We start from the raw sequence: 16,903 nt of genomic DNA on the forward strand, positions 1-16,903 counted from the left end.
AGGAAAATGCTGCTGGAAATCAGACAAGGACACCTTCAATAAAATCTGTGACTCTGCATGACAATTTCAAGTCCATAACACTCTGGAAATTCAAGCATTTAAGAAAGGAGTACAACAGTTCCTAAACAAAATGCATTTTGAATCACTTTAACCTAAAAAAGTAATACAAGTGTCCCCACTAAGCTGACTTAAAACTCAACATTCAAAAAATGAAGATCATGGCATCCAGTCCCATCACTTCATCGCAAATAGATGGGGAAAAAATGGAAACAGTGACAGACTTTATTTTCTTGGGCTCCAAAATCATTTCAGATGGTGACTGCAGCCATGAAATTAAAAGACCCTTGCTCCATGGAAGAAAAGCTATGACAAATCTAGACAGTATATTTAAAAGCAGGGACATCATGTTGCTGTCAAAGTTTCACATAGTCAAACCTATGGTTTTTCCAGTAGTCATGTATGGATGTGAGAGCTGGACCATAAAGAAGGCTGAGCGCCGAAGAATTGATGCTTTAGAATTGTAGTGTTGGAGAAGACACTGGAGAGTCCCGTGGATAGCAAGGAGATCAAACCAGTCAATCTTAAAAGGAAATCAGCCCTGAATATTCATTGTAAGGACTGCTGCTGAAGTTGAAGCTCCAATACTTTGGCCACCTGATGTGAAGAGTCAACTCATTGGAAAAGATCACAATGCTGAGAAAGACTGAGGCAGGAGAAGCGGATGACAGAGGATGAGATAGTTGGATGGCATCACCGACTCAATGGATATGAGTTTGAGTAAGCTCTGGGAGATGGTGAAGGACAAAGGAAGCCTGGCGTGCTGCAGTCCATGGGGTCACAAAGAGTTGGATGTGACTTAGTGACTGAGCAATGACAATCACCACTGTACACACAAAAAAGATGACTTCTAATTTCATCAATTCCTCCAATGTGCTCTGTGGGGGGACTGAGATGAAATGAAGGGCTGAGGGACTTCCCTGGTGGTCCGGTGGTTAAGACTCTGCTTTCCACTGCAGAGTGCACAGCCTCCATCTCTAACTTGAGAACTAAGAGCCCATATTCTGTGCAGTTTGGCAAAAAAAAAAAAAAAAAAAAAAACCGAGAGAGAGCGAAATGAAGGATTGAGACCCCACTTTGTAGAAACCCAAGGTCCAGGGAAATGACAAGAATGTAACTAAATGGTGTGGGGAAAGTGGGAGGGAAGGAGGCTGTTCAGAGGTGTGGTGCCTGACACACAGCTCAGATACAGACATGGTGTGGTCTTACTCAAGCCCACCCACGGGCACTGTCACAAAAGCCACGGGGCTGGGATCCAGAAGCTGAGAAGCAGTAGGTGAGACCAAAGCTCTAAACTAAACTTTCTTCTACCCTGACCCGACTGGGAGGGGAAGCTGTGGGAGAAGGGGTATGGTTAAGTTGGAAAAGCTCAAGAGCACACCAGCCAGTGTCTTCCCTGGGGCTCATGGAGTCTTGGTGACTTGTGCCCTTTGCCCAACCAAGAAGAATGCCATCTTCATACAAGCTAGGAGGCTAACTGCAAACCAGTCTCAGCTGTGGAACTCTTTTTTTTTCCAAACAGGAATGCTCATTTTGAACCCTAACATATAACACAGATAAGAGACACAGATAAGAGTTGATCTCTTGCAGAGTCTCTCTACCTCAACACTGCTGACATTTGGGGCTGGGTAATTCTTTGCTGTCGGCTTCCCTGGTGGCTCAGTCAGTAAAGAATCTGCCAGCAATGTAGGAGACGCGGATTTGATCCTTGGATTGGGAAGATCCCCTGGAAAAGGAAATGGCAACCCACTCCAGTATTCTTGCCTGGGAAATTATGGACAGAGGACAGAGAAGCCTGGTGGGACAGTCTATGGGGTCGCAAGAATCGGTCATGACTGAACAACTAAACCACCAGTTCTTTGCTGTAGGTGGCAGGAGGTTGTCTTGTGCAATGTGGGCTGTTTCATAGCATCCCTGGCCTCTGTCCACTAGAAGCTGCTAGCATCTCTGGTCCTCCCCTCTCTCCCAGCTGGTGAATCAAAAATGTTTCCATTGTCTGTTGACTACCCACTGGGATAAAGTCTCTCTATATTAAAGCCTCAACACTGCTATATTTGTTGTTGTTGTTGTTTGTACGTATTTGTTTTTTGGCTGCACTGGGTCTTTCAGGCTTTAGCTAGTCGTGGTGAGTGGGGGCCACTCTTCATTGCCCTGCTTGAGCTTTTCATTGCTGTGGCTTCTCTCGTTGTGGAGCACAGGCTCTAGGTGCACGGGCTTCAGTAATTTCAACATGAGGACTCGGAAGTTGCAGCCCGCAGACTAGAGCACGGGCCCAGTAGTTGTGGATCATGGGCTTAGATGCTCCATGGCACGTGGGATCTTCCTGGACCAGGGATTGAAACCGTGTCCCCTGCATTGGCAGGCAGATTCCTATCCACTGTGCCACCAGGGAAGTCCCCACACTGCTATATTTTTGAAGTATTTCAGGTAATGAAGCAAGGCAAAAACTGAAGATCAGTATCTAATCGTTTTCTAGATTTGGTTTGGGTTGCATAACCTCAAGAAATCTTAACTCATCATGGTATGGGGTGCTGTTCTCAACTGTCTCATGGGACAGGAACCAACTGGCAGGCACAGACAGGCCTGTGTTCAAATACCAGCCTGCAGAAGTGGGGTTCACAGGTGTGCTTGGGTTGGTGGGGAGAAGGACCGCTTTCACTCCTGGATCCATGCAACTTAATCATCTCATTGCACTCCCACCAGCAAAGGTGGGAAACCTCTGTCCTATGGGACTTTCCTATTTCTGTTGGGTAGGCAGTGGCTCGGTTCTATTTTAGAAATGTGAAACTTCAGTCATGAGGTCAAAACCACAACAAACCTGCTGGTGAGAGCATGGATGCTGCAATCACACTCAATCATCATCCCATATCTTCTAGTCTTCGTTCAATTTGAATGTTCAGTGCCTCCACCCACCTCAGCCTGCGATCCTCCAACCTGACCAGTGCAGAAGAACCACTCACTCCAAAACACAGATTCCCAGACCTCATCCCCAGACCTTCCTGCCTGGCAGGACCAGGTGAGGATACCAAATGTGCTTTTCAAGCAAGATCCCTCCAAGGTATGAGAGGGGGTGTGGCTGTTTGGGAAACTGCTCACCAGCAAGTTTGCACAGCTGTGAATAACAATAGAGTTTAGCCTAAAGAATTTCCGATCTGCCTGCAAACTGTGTAAAAATTATGAGGACCTGTCTTCTAAATAGAAAATAGAAGTGTTGCCCTGTGAATAAGTAGTCTGTGTGCATGTATGCTCATTCGCTTCAGTCATGTCCAACTCTTTGTAAACTTTTGCAACTCTTTGCAATCCACAGGATTCTCCAGGCAAGAATATTGGAGTGGGTAGCCATGCCATCGTCCAGGGGATCTTCCCGACCCAAGGATCAAACCTGAGTCTCTTATGTCTCCTGCATTGGCAGGTGGGTTCTTTATCACTAGCACCATCTGTGAAGCCAGAATATTTATGTAGTCTACACTCTAATTTTGACCACCTACCAAGATGCAAGCACTCGCAAGACTACTGAGGTATGCTTTGTAATCTACTTCTAATTAACTGGTATACTTCAATGTTGAGAATACATGATGACTATCATTCAATTGCCTGCTTTTTATAGGTTTAAAAGCATTAAAGGAAGTTAAGGCTGAGCCCTTGGACTACATAAACATTTTCCAAAATGAGAACATGCCTGGAAACTTCAGATGTTGTTCCTTCAAGGTTTCACTGAAGTGACAAAGATGTTAAGAAGACAGCAACTCTTGCAGGGACAAATCCGTGGCCCTCCTGCACCATCCTTATCCTGGTTTTTATTCAAAAGTTGCCTCCTCGATCACCCTCTGTAGCATTGCATTCCTACCCTAAGCCCACTGATTCACTTTTCTGCTTCATACACTCATCACAACTCATCCATATTTGCCTACTTTCTGCTTTCCCCACTAAAACATAAGATTCCTAAAGAAGGGACTGTTGATGTTGTTCATTGCTGGAACCTCAGATTCTAAAACAGTGCCTAGCATCACTTTTCACTTTCATGCATTGGAGAAGGAAATGGCAACTCACTCCAGTGTTCTTGCCTGGATAATCCCAGGGACGGGGGAGCCTGGTGGGCTGCCGTCTATGGGGTCGCACAGAGTCAGACATGACTGAAGTGACTTAGCAGCAGCATGTAAAAGGCACTTAAATACTTGTTGAATCAATGAATACTTCATACACTTATCAGGATTCTTCCGTGTTTGCCTACTTTCTGCTTTCCCCACTGAAGCATACGATTCCTAGAGAAGGGACTGTAAATGTTGTTCACTGCAGTCACCTCAAATCCTGAAACAGTACCTAGCGTGTAAAAGGCCCTTAAATATTTGTTGAACCAATGAGCCAATGAATATATGAATGCACTGATCAGTGACCTGCAGCCAGATCCACACAGAAAAACTAACCCAAACTCAGCAAGATCCTAACAAGAGGCAGACATGAGGCCTAGATCCTTCCATGGGTCCAGACATCACGTTCATTGGTTGGTTGTGCAGTGTCCAGAGCACATGGAGAACACTGATGGGAATTCTTTTTCCATCAGGAATCTCTGTGTGTGTATGGTGAGGAAGGGGGATAAACATAGTCCAATGACTCTCCCACCCACCAACACAGAAATAAAAGAGCAACTGGAATACCATATACAGGTGAACTCTAAAACAGCAGGAGTCGCAGAAACAGAGAGTAGAGTGGATGTTACCAGGGGCTGGGGAGTGGGAGCAATGTGGAGGTGTCAGCCCCCAGTTGTAAGTTCTGGGGATCTATTGCACAGCATGATGGTTATAGTTAATAACAGTGTATTGCACACTTGAAAGTTGCTAAGAGAATAAATTTTAAATGTTCTAACCCCTCCCACACACAAAAGATGATAATTATGTGATGTAATAGAGGTTTAAGCTAAGGCTATGGTGGTAATTATTTTGCAGCAAATAAGTGTATCAAGTCAACATGTTGTACATCTTCGATTTACACGTTACATGTCAATTATATCCCAATAAAGCTGAGGGGGAAAAACAACTTAAAAAAAAAAAGCAACTGGTTCTGTTTTTCAAGAAAAAAGAAAATACTTAACTGTTTGGCTGTTGCCTGTTACACGGTAGCCAAGTCACCTCTCTGAAGACGTTTGCTAGTATGTTCAAAGCAGGTTGGGTGATAATGTGAAGTTACACTCTGCCTAGGAAGTCTCCTTGGCAGGAACAGCTGTAGGTCTAGTCTCAACCGGGCAAATGTGTGGATTGGAGCTGGGTGACCAGACACCCAGGGGAGAACAGCAGGCATGATGCCTTCTGGGACAGCAGTGGCGATGCCAGCAACAGGAAGTTAGGGAAAGAACTTCCTGTCAGGTGAAGCCACACTGAGTGGTCTCCAACCCATTTTCTACAAAACCAGCTCTGAAGAGAGCTCAGTGTTGCCGGAAATGATTTCAGCAGTGATCCTGGACAGGACAGCCACTGAGAGCCCTGGCCGCTGATGCCACACTGGCTGCAACACCACGACCCGGAGGTTTTCGGGCTTTTAACCTTTATTTTTGGACATAACCTCAAACACATAGAGAGACTGAAAAAAAGAGTACAAACAATTTGCCTCGCTCAGACAACCTGCTTGTTACATTCTCCCACATCTGCTTGGTGATTCTGTTTTATGATATCCATACTACTTGTTTTAACCACTTGAAAGTAAGCTGAGGACACAATGATATGCAACCCTAAATATTTTAGTATTTCCTAAAAAGGACACTCCCAGACACACCGAAGTATGATGATAAAAATCAGGAAATTATTATTGTTTTAATACTATTCTCTACTCTGAAGACGTCAGACAAATCTCTTTAGCAGTCCCAATAATGGCCTCAGAGCAAAAACAGGAACACACATCCAGAACCGCATGTGACATTCAGCTGTCATATCTTTTTAACCTCCTTTAATCAGAAACAGTTCCTTTATCTTTCATGACCTTGGCATTTTTTGAAAAGTACAGCCTTGTTGTTTTGAAGAATGTCCCTCAGTGGAGATCTGCCCATTTCTTCATGATTAGATTCAAGGTACACATTTCAGGCAGGAATTTCCCAGAAGTGATACTGGTCCATCCTGGTGTGTTTTCTCAGGAAAGCCCTGACATTGCTTTGTCCCAATACCGTTGATGTTAAATCAGTTGCTCAAAGTTGCGTAAGGCAAGTTTATCCACTACCAAGTTACTATCTTCCCTTTGTAGTTAGTAAGTAACTTGATGGGAGATACTTAGAGACTAAGTAATTACCCTGTTCCTCATCCAATCTACTGGTTTCAGCACCTACCATATGGATAAAATTCTGTGCGAGGTCAAGTAAGGTCAAACTTCAGAGAGAAAATAAAAAAACAGAGCTGGTTGAAGCAACAGCTGATGAGAAAGAACAAGCATTGAAATTCTTGTCTCAGACTTAATTTGAATAACCCCAGGGTATGTTCAGTCCTAAAGGAAATCAACCCTGAATATTCACTGGAAGGACTGAAGCTGAAGCTCCAATACTTCGGCCATCTGATTTGAAGAGATGACTCATTGAAAAAGACCCTGATGATGGGAAAGACTGAAGGCAAAAGGAGAAAGGGGTGGTAAAGGATAAGATGGTTAGATAGCATCACCAACTGAATGGACATGAATCTGAACAAACTTCGGGAAGTACTGAAGGACAGAGGAGCCTGGCGTGCTATAGTCCATGAGGTCATGAAGAGTCAGACACAACTTAGCGACTGAACAGCAACTAATGTTCACTCTTAGCTGTTAAGAAAAAACACCTCTAGATTTGCTTTTGAAAGTATTCTGTAAGTACCCATTACTGTGCTAGTTTCTCTTATGGTGAGTCATGCCTGCTAGACACGGCCCTTCATTTACAAAGTGCGTAGTGGCAACACCCAAGTTCAGAGGTCTGACAGCTGGTCATCCTCACTCAGAGGCCTGGCTCTCCAGGGACATTGCTGAAGGGTCAGTTCAGTGATCCACTACTGGTGGATTGGTTCACTATAGGTGCGTGTGTACTAAGTCGCTTCAGTTGCGTCTGACTCTGTGCAACGCTGTGGACTGTAGTCCACCAGGCTCCTCTGTCCATGGGGATTCTCCAGGCAAGAATACTGGAGTGGGTTGTGAATAAGCCAAACTGGAGTTCCTAACCCTGGCTGTGCCTTACTATAAGCCAATGCAGACTCTGGATTTTGTTTTTAAATATAGTTCTCACAGTGAACCTATATTTAAAAACAAAGCCCTAACTCTCCATTAAGCTGAAGCTCTAATACTTTGACCACCTGATGCGAAGAACTGACTCATTGGAATAGATGCTGGCAAAGATTAAAGGGAGGAGAAGGGGACGACAGAGGATGAGATGGTTGGATGGCATCACCGACTCGATGAGCATGAGTTTGAGTAAGCTCCAGGAGTTGGTGATGGACAGGGAAGCCTGGTGTGCTGTAGTCCATGGGGTCGCAAAGAGTGGGACATGACTGAGCGACTGAACTGAACTCTCCATTGCCTTATAGTAAGGCACAGCCAGGTTTAGGACCTTCAATATAGCTTATTCAAAAAACTTTTTTTTAAAACTCTGTTACCACAAAGTTGAAAACTTCAGAAAGAACATGTTGAAATCACACACTGGTTGTTACACTACGACACAGTGATGTCCACCCCTAACACTATGCTCTATATTGCATCTGTCTTTCCTCTTGGAATATGTCTGTTTTATCAGGATTGGGATCATATTACTTATACTAGACATCTTCAGGCTGGGTTCCACTAGAGGTAAGCCCTACAGAAAAGTATTTATGTGTCTATTTCCTCTTTTTATTTAACTTTTAATTTTATATTGGAGTACAGCCGATTAACAATGTTTCGATAGATTCAGGTGAATAGCAAAGGGACTCGGTCACACATACACATGTATTCATTCTCCCTTAAACTCCTCTCCCATTCAGCCTGCCACACAACATTGAGCAGAGCTCTCCATGCTACATAATAGGATTGGGTGTCTATTTTAATTTTCGCAATGGTCTATAACTCAAATCACTCCAGAAGCATGGGAGAGAAGTTAATTCATAATATATTGGGGTTGGCCAAAAAGTTCGTTTGGGCTTTTCTGTAAGATATTATGGGAAATTCCAAATGAACTTTTTGGTCAACCCACTATCATGGTGGCCTTAGAGCATTCAGGCTTAATCCTCTTATAGAGCCCCAGCTGGAGAAGGCAATGGCAACCCACTCCAATACTCTTGCCTGGAAAATCCCATGGATGGAGGAGCCTGGTAGGCTGCAGTCCATGGGGTCACAAAGAGTCGGACACTTACTGAGCGACTTCACTTTCACTTTTCACTTTCATGCATTGGAGAAGGAAATGGCAACCCACTCTAATGTTCTTGCCTGGAGAATCGCAGGGACGGCGGAGCCTGGTGGGCTGCCGTCTATGGGGTCGCATAGAGTCGGACACGACTGAAGCGACTTAGCAGCAGCAGCAGAGCCCCAGCTGGGGAGGGCTGGTCTGTACTGTTGTATAATTTGCTTTGTTCACCTAATGATACTTAAAACAGACATGTAATAAGCATATATCAGGCACAGAGAATATAAAGAAAACTAAGACATAGCCTTTCTCTTGAAACGAAAACTCCAACCAGGGAAGACAAAAATACCTAAATACTCAAAATGCCAAAAAGCGGAGGCAGGGCAGTATGCCTGGGGTGCCCCAGGCAACAGAACACTAGTGCCATCAGATGAAATCAGGGAAGCCTCCTTGAGGAGACAAAGTATAAATGGGTCTTTTAAGGATAGACTGGACCTCAGAGACACAAAGGAGAGAGAGGGCAGGTATTCCGGATGGGAGGACTGGCATGCCAAGATGCCCAGGATGGCTGCTCCGGCCAGGTCACAGGGGATCTGGGGGAAAGTGGGAGAAGATGTAGCAAAGAAGGAATCATTAGACTTCCATGGTGGTCCAGGGGCTAAGACTCTGTGCTCCCAATGCAGGAGGCCCAGGTTCAATCCCTGGTCAAGGAACTAGATCCTAAGTGCTGCAAATAAGAGTTCGCATGCCAACTAAGGATCCTTCGTGCTGCAACTGAGACCTGGCACAGTCAAATAAATGAGTGAACATCAAAAATTTGAGAAAAGAAGGAATGAGGGCCTCCAAATTGGCCCCAGAGGAGGAGTGACCTTAAGTGGTCCTTAAGCAGGAAGGCAGAGAGCTCACACAGGGATGTAAGAGGCCACGGGAGGGATGGTCAAGGGGCTCTGATGACCACTGCAGCCAGGGCTGATGGAGCAGGGGAGACGGAGAGGGACAGAGAGATGGGGGCTGACAAGAGTGGTAAAGGAAGAGGCCACAGAACTTGGTGACTGAGCTGGCAGCGGCTGTTCTTTTAGCACCCAGCCTGCTGAGATCCAGCCTGCATAACAAATTCAGGCTGCTAGTAGAAAAAAAACAAAAAAGCAAAGCATGCAAGAAGGCCCCACCAGCTGTCACTGTTCCACCACGCACTGAGATGATTTCACAGCCGAGGCAGGGGTAACAGAGGGGGATAAGAGGAGGAGGCCAGAAGGGATAAGACAGGACACTGGAGTAAACTGAGGTAACTGCCCGGAGAACTGCCCAGGTCCCTCCCAAGCTCTAACAAAACATCTTACGTAATATCTCCTGGGTGGTGGGCACCCATGTGACAGCAAATTAGACATGCAGAAGATACCACAGCAGAGCACATCTGCGGCACCCTCCTGAATGCCACAAACACAGCAAAATCTAAAAGCCACCTTTTCAGTGGAAGATCTCCCTCTTCATCTAAAGGGAATGCAAGTAGCCAGGCTGCATAAATAATACTTAATAGGAAAAAGTGACAGTCAGTAGAAAGAACAGTTAACAACAGCCACTCTGGGACTCAAGCTCCAACATGGGGACCTTTCCCTAAACTGGAGTATAATGGGCGAGTGAGTGCGCAAATTCTAAAATAACCAAGATCCCACCTCCCAGAAGAAAGAGTATGCGTACAGGTTCTTATGCTTTGAGATTATGAAGAGAGGTCACCAAATAGGACCTCAGCAATATTCCTCAGGGAGCAGTTAGCTGCTAAGTTGGGAAGGGAAGGCGGAGGATTCGGGAGGCAGTTTCTGTAGTAATCTGGTATAGCGGTCCCTTGATATCTACAGGAAATTGGTTCCAGGACCACCACCACTTCTTGGATACCAAAATCCATGGATGCTCAAGTCTTTTATATTAAATGATGCAGTATTCGCATATAATCTATGTATATCTTCCCATATATATTTTAAGTCAGCTCTAGATTACTTATAATACCTAATACAACATAAATGCTATGTTCATAGCTGCTGGCACACAGCAAACTCAAGTTTTGTTTTCTGGAACTTTCAGGAAATGTTCCTTTTTGAGTATTTTTGATCTGCAGTTGGTCAACATGGAGGGCTGACTATGTTCAATAATACTTTTTGTCCTTAGGAACAGAAGAACCAAAATAGTCATATAGAACGACAAATCAGAAAGTGACAATGACCCCAGAAAAGGAACTGGAGGAACAGGGACTGGGAACAACCCAAAGGTTGACAGGCCCTGGCCACTGAGAGCCTGAAGGAGAGGGAAAAACCACATGAGGCAGAGGAAAGCTTTGTCTGAGTCATTTTAAGCTCAGAACAAGTTAAGAGTGTTTGAATTCCTAAAACCGACAACATTTATTCAGGTCTGTGAGAGGCATCACTAAAACATACAATTTCCTTTTATGCCTAAATCACACGTCCCTTTTACTCTCTGCTCCAAAAATGTGGAAAACCAGCTCTTGGGCAGGATCCCAAACAGGCATACTGTCATTCACGTAACCTCATTTTTAATCAGGCAGGGAGTATGTGCCTGCGGGTATAGCAAGAAGCAACACAGATACAGCCTCTTCTTCAAAAAGCTCTCATCTCATTTTTAAAATTAGACAAGTAGACCCATCACCAATGTTAATATTTTCCTCATTTTTCTTGTTAACTTATTCTACATTGGATATGAGGGCAGTGTTAGGAGATATTTTACATTTGGGGGACTTGGGTGTATTGTGTGTTTGGGAGGGAGCTTAGAAAAGCCTCCCCCCACTTCTGGAAGGAATAATGGATAGGACTTGGCGGGGGTTGGCGAAGCAGGTGCCCCTGAGCAGGGACAGTTGGCACTGAAGTGCGTGTCTGAAGGCCCAGCCCTGGAGGGAACAACATACTGAGAGGCTGCAAAAGGAAGCAGACCGTGCCATGGTGGGTTGGAATTTCATCCTGAGATAAAAGAAGCAACTGTGCGAGAGGGATTTAAACTGGAACTGGAGTTTGGAGAGACCTCTCTCGAGGTAGGACTGGAGACGGGAAGTCCTATTGTGAGGCAGGACCAGTGAGGAAGTTGCCATGGAGAGTGAGGATACTATGCCTGGAAAGGCAGGAACTTGGACCAGAGACCACCTCAAGACATCCTCTCAGGAATTTCGATGGGAGCTCTTCTGATGTGGGGTGTGAATGTGCTGAGTGCTACAAAAACAGAGATGCATTTGCCTCATCTACCACCTCCAGGTCAGTTTGCCTGAGTCTGAATCCCTGCTCCATCCCCTACAGTTTCTTGACCTCCCTGAGCCTCAATGTCCTCATTTGTAAAAGGAGGATAATAATGGTACCAAACTCATATGGGTTCTGTGAACATTAAAAGAACATACATACATATATGTCTATATATACATAATATATATGTGCCTGGGGGCATAGCAAGCAGCAACACGTGACCTATACATATACATATATAATGTGTATATAACATGGCCTATACATATACATATTTAATGTCTAAAACAGGTAAGGATATAGTGAGTCAGTACAGCATTTATCTTTATTTCTGTCCTATATTTTATAGTATGTGGGTTTGTTGTAGAGAGTAGTATGTAAGATGTCACCCTCTGCGAACCACAAAACACTCTTAAGATTCTCATGAATCTTGATTCTCTTGGCAGATAATTGAACCCCTCTACTGTTAGCTCTGATTGCCCTCTTTATCACCATAAATACCTTCAGTGTTTATAGGAGACAAAGATACCATGAACCACATGTGGCTGCTGAGTAATTCAAATATGGCCTGTCCAAACTGAGATATGTTCTCATGTAAGATATATACAAGGCTTTGAAGAATTAAGTTTTACCAGAAGAATGTAAAATAGCTCAAAACAACTTTTATATTAATTTAATAATATTTTATACATATTGGTTTGATGAAAATAAATTATTAAAATTAATTCACCTGTCTTAAAAAAATCCTTCTAATCTCTTAGGTTTAATTGCTAAGTTCCTAACTTCTTAATTTAGCTGACTGGGTTATTAACTTTTGCCTATTTCCTTGCAAATATGAGTCATTAAGACCACATATTTCCCTTACCTTATTTAGTTGCAACCCACAAGCTTTAGGTGTACACTTCATTCTACAAATTTTGACATATCTTTTTTCATTGCTATTACTTCTTGATCATTCAAATCTAAATACTTTCAAATTTAAATTTTCAAATATGTTTTTAAATTATAGTTTAAAACTGATACATAATTTCGTTTCATTGCATTCAGAGAATTTGGTCAATATGATACTAATTATTTTAAATATGTTAGAACTTACTTTATGACCTGGTGTATGTTCAATTTTTGTAAAAGTATACTCTTCACTTGCTGGAACCATGTTTTCTATTTAATTGGTTTGATCAAGCTTATTAATTGCTTTGCTTTTTAAATCAATCCCTTATTGGTTTTTTGTTAGCTTGTTCCATCAGTTACTGAAATAGATATGCTAAAATCTCTCATTATGTTGTCACATTTGTCAACTTTTTTTTGTCATTCTTTTTACTTTGTATAGTTTGGAGCTGTATTATTAGGAGCATACAAGTTAAGTTTAGTTCTGGTTTGTTTTATTTTAGTCTTCCTGGGAAACCAAAACTTTGATATTATATATATGGCTTGGGTTACATTTCTACTGGACAGAGCCACTCCAAAGGAAGATTAAACAAGAAAACCAGATACCAAATCCTGGATGACTAAGGACTTGATTGAAGAAAATGACAAGCAAAGCACAGAGAGTATTGGCAGCCCTAGTTGAAAAAAAAAAGTACCACAACTCTGTCTTCCTCTTTTGTTGCTGAAGTCTAGATTGGAAATGAAAACAAGATGTTTGTGAAAAGCAGAAATGAGGTGGAGAACAACACAGAAGAGAATAGAAGCTGAGGGGAGAGAAAGGACTAGAGAAGAAGGAACTCTATATGAATAACAGAAAAACTGCTTCTGCTTTGAACTCAACACATGTAAGCCTTTAATTATGAAAATGACACCTCGTCTTAAAGGCAGACTTCATGTTCAAAACACAACGTCCTAGTCCATCAAAACAGACTTTTCAAATGTGTTATTTGTATCAATTTTTTCCTCTTTAATCATATCACATCACATGAAACAGAACCATTAATTCCAGATATTTAAAGCTTGAAAAGAGGAAGAATTCATGGGTATAAAGAGTTGATGAACCACCCAGTATTACTTAATTCTGGATATTGTTCCACACTCTAAAGGAGAGCAAAAATGTCTTGCATGGTCTCAAAAGATCAAACAAGAAATAAACTTTTCCTCTAGGACGTGGGGGAATTCTTCAGTAGAAACCCAGAGGTACAGGGAACACAAGTCACATAACTAAAAACAAAGCAGAGAAAGTGCAGCGTTAGAAAAGGTAAGGGAGACGTTCCCAGGGCTGTCTGTGGCAGTCTGGCCAGAGACAACCACTCCCTGACCACAGAGGCTCACGGAGCTAGAGGGCTTTCCAGGGCTCAGCCTGTCCTGCCGCCTGACCCAGGGTGGCCTGTGGCCTGGAGGTGACTGCGCTAGCCGAGAATCTACAGCCCACAGCCATGTGGTAACTCATCATGGCTCCTGGCACACGCCCTTCCTCCGTCTCTCCGGTTCAAAGCCAATGTTGAGCTAATCAGTTAGTAGTGAGGAACAACCCATGCAGAGCTGAGTATACACATACCCATGACCCAGGAATCACACCCGTACATAGACCCTCATCAGAAATGCACATACAGGGGCTTCCCAGGTGGCATTAGTGGTAAAGAATCTGCCTGCCAGCGTAGTCGACACAAGAGACACAGGTTCGATCTCTGGGTCTGAAGATACCCTGCAGTAGGAAGCGGCAACCCACTCTAGAATTCTTGCCCAGAGAATTCTATGGACAGAGGAGCCTGGTGGGCTACAGTCCATAGGGCCATAAAGAGGTGGACACGACTGAGTGACTGAGCACACGGATGGTCCAGTGGTCAAGACTCCATGCTCCCAATGCAGTGGCCCTGGGTTCAATCCCTGGCCAGGGAACCAGAACCCAAATGTCACAATAAATTAAAAAATTAAATATAATATTTAAAAAAGCTGTTAAAAGGAGAAATATGCACACACACAAGCCAGGTATGGAAAGAGTCATGGCAGCACTAACTAATAGCCAAACCTGCCAACTGCCCAAGTGTCCATCAACAGTGCACAGACAAAGATATAGTGTATTTTTCACCCACAGGCCCAATCAGCAATGAGAGTGAGCATCCTACAGCGAGAGGCAGTATCTGGAGTGAGTCTCAGAATCCCAAGTCCGAAGGAAAGAAGACAGACACTGCAGAATTCCGGTGATACAAGCTCGAGAGTCAGTGGGGGTTCTCTTCCAGGATGCAGTGACTCGAAGGGGACCCACGGGGTGCTCCTGCTTCTTGATCTCAGAGCATTGTATGCTGAATTTGCAAAATCTGTTGGACAGTAATCCACTTAGGCCTACTTTTCTAGCATGTATGCTATACTTAGAAAAACAAGATAACGCTCTTCTAAGTAAGACAAGCCTGGTAATGTCCTTGTACCTCTCTAACCTCATTTTTCTTCTGCTCGCCACATCTTCCTTGCTCCCCCTCTGCACATGTGCTCAAGCTGGGTCTCTCTCCCTAATGGCCTACGTGTCACCATCCATAGTGATGGTTTCCTCCCACACTAAGCCAGTGATTCACCCACTTCTGGATGCCTTTGCTAACTTACAACCCTCATGCTGATCCAGCCCCTTGCTGCTGCTTCTCAGCAGTTAGGGAGTGCGTACCATTGTTAATGTGTGTATACTTCCAGTTGCTTTAATTCTGCCAAGCCTTCCCAGATGAACCAAAAACACAGAGCATGCCCTCTGAGAGCACCTCCACAGGCAATTCAGATTAAATTGATTAAACCGCTTCTCAGGAACCAGAAGGGTGTGCAAAGGGAGCCGTGAGCCTTCTTCCAAGACTCTCCCTTCTGCCCCTAGCCCCTGGATGGACTCCCATAGAGGACTTGAAACCTCTCTATTGTCTCTTTCACCTCCCAAGAGCCAACCTGCTAGACAAACTCCTGCCAAACAGACCAGCAGGGCAAACAGGGGAGGACTGGAGGAGGCACATCAAAGAACAAAGGGTTTTTCTTATCCTGCCTCGAACATAGTCATAAAATTCAACACTATTACTCAGCCAGAAAAAAAGAACAAAATAATGCCATTTGCAGCAACATAAATGGACCCAGAGATTGTAATACTGAGTGAAGCAAGTCAGACAAAGACAAATATCATAGGATATCGCTTATATGTGGAATCTAAAAAAACAGCACAAAGTTATTTACGAAACAGAAACAGAATCACAGATGTAGAAAATAAACTTATGGTTACCAAGGGGGAAAGCAGAGGGAAGGGTTACTTGGGGAGACTGGGATTGACATATACACACTACTATATATACAACAGATAAACAAGAACTACTGTATAGCACAGGGAACTCTATTCAGTACTGTATAATGAATGGCCTATATGGAAAAAGAATCTAAATATATATATATATTATGCGGCTTCCCCAGTGGCTCCACGGTAAAGAATCTGCCTGCAATACAGGAGATGCAAGTTCAATCCCTCGGTTGGGAAGATCCCTGGAGAAGGAAATGGCAGCCCACTCCAGTATTCTTGCCTGGGAAATCCCGTGGACAGAGGAGCCTGGCGGGCTACAGCCTAGCATGTATGCAAAAGAGTCGAACACGACTTAGTGACTAAACAACAACAAACACATATTTATATATAACTGATTCACTTGGCTTTACAGCAGAAACTAACATGACATTGTAAACCAACTATATTCCAATAAAAACTAGTCAGTTAATTCCAAAAAATTCAATAGTAACCTATCGTGGTAATATGAAACAATCTGGCAGTTTAAGCCAAAATTATAAGCATTTTCAAAACAGGCAGTCATTACTGTGCATGTTTATCATTGATGCCTGTCAGCCCTCTCCCTCTCTCTTCCACAAACACCTTCAGGCCTTCTCACCTCACCCATTTTTTTTTCTCGCCTAGAGGAAGACCCAACAACTAATCCTAACCAAGATTCATTCCATCTCACAGAAATAGCGTCCCTCAGACACCAGACAGACCCATGAAGCGGTTCACTACACTCTGGTCACAGGGCTCTGCCCGTTTACATCAGTCTCTCCTCGTCCAAGCCCTGGCTGGAATTCAGGTGATTCCTGGCTCTACAACTAGAAATGTAAGACATTCTCCTAACCTGTCAAGCTTTCAGGATTAGGCGAGTGAAACCACAACTCATCCTGACAGCTTCTGCTTCTGCGCCCCTTCACTCAGCAGTCAGGATTCCTCCCCAAGGTTCCTCTCTTCCCTGGAGGCAGATTATCAAGTGGAGGGCTCAGCTTAACACCAGAGGGCAGGAGCCACATCTCCTTCCTCTTGGTAATCCCAAAGTCAGACCCATGCTTGGCCTGATGCGCAGGTAAACCAAAG

At 43.8% G+C, this 16,903-nt stretch overlaps 1 protein-coding gene across 6 annotated transcripts in view; it reads right to left on the reverse strand.

Moving 5' to 3' along the window:
• ST3GAL5 (ST3 beta-galactoside alpha-2,3-sialyltransferase 5) overlaps positions 1-16,903 on the reverse strand; it is a 62,507-nt gene that overhangs the window by 44,469 nt on the left and 1,135 nt on the right. The window contains exon 1 of one of the 6 annotated variants that reach the window (XM_042245168.2): positions 16,671-16,801. The exons of the other annotated variants lie outside the window; for them this stretch is intronic. The gene's annotated coding sequence lies outside the window, so the exon portion shown is untranslated. Of the gene's footprint in view, positions 1-16,670; positions 16,802-16,903 lie in introns of those variants that run through there. 6 annotated transcript variants of the gene reach the window in all.

This window comes from Ovis aries, chromosome 3 (assembly GCF_016772045.2).
Source record: "Ovis aries strain OAR_USU_Benz2616 breed Rambouillet chromosome 3, ARS-UI_Ramb_v3.0, whole genome shotgun sequence".
Lineage (NCBI taxonomy): Eukaryota > Metazoa > Chordata > Mammalia > Artiodactyla > Bovidae > Ovis > Ovis aries.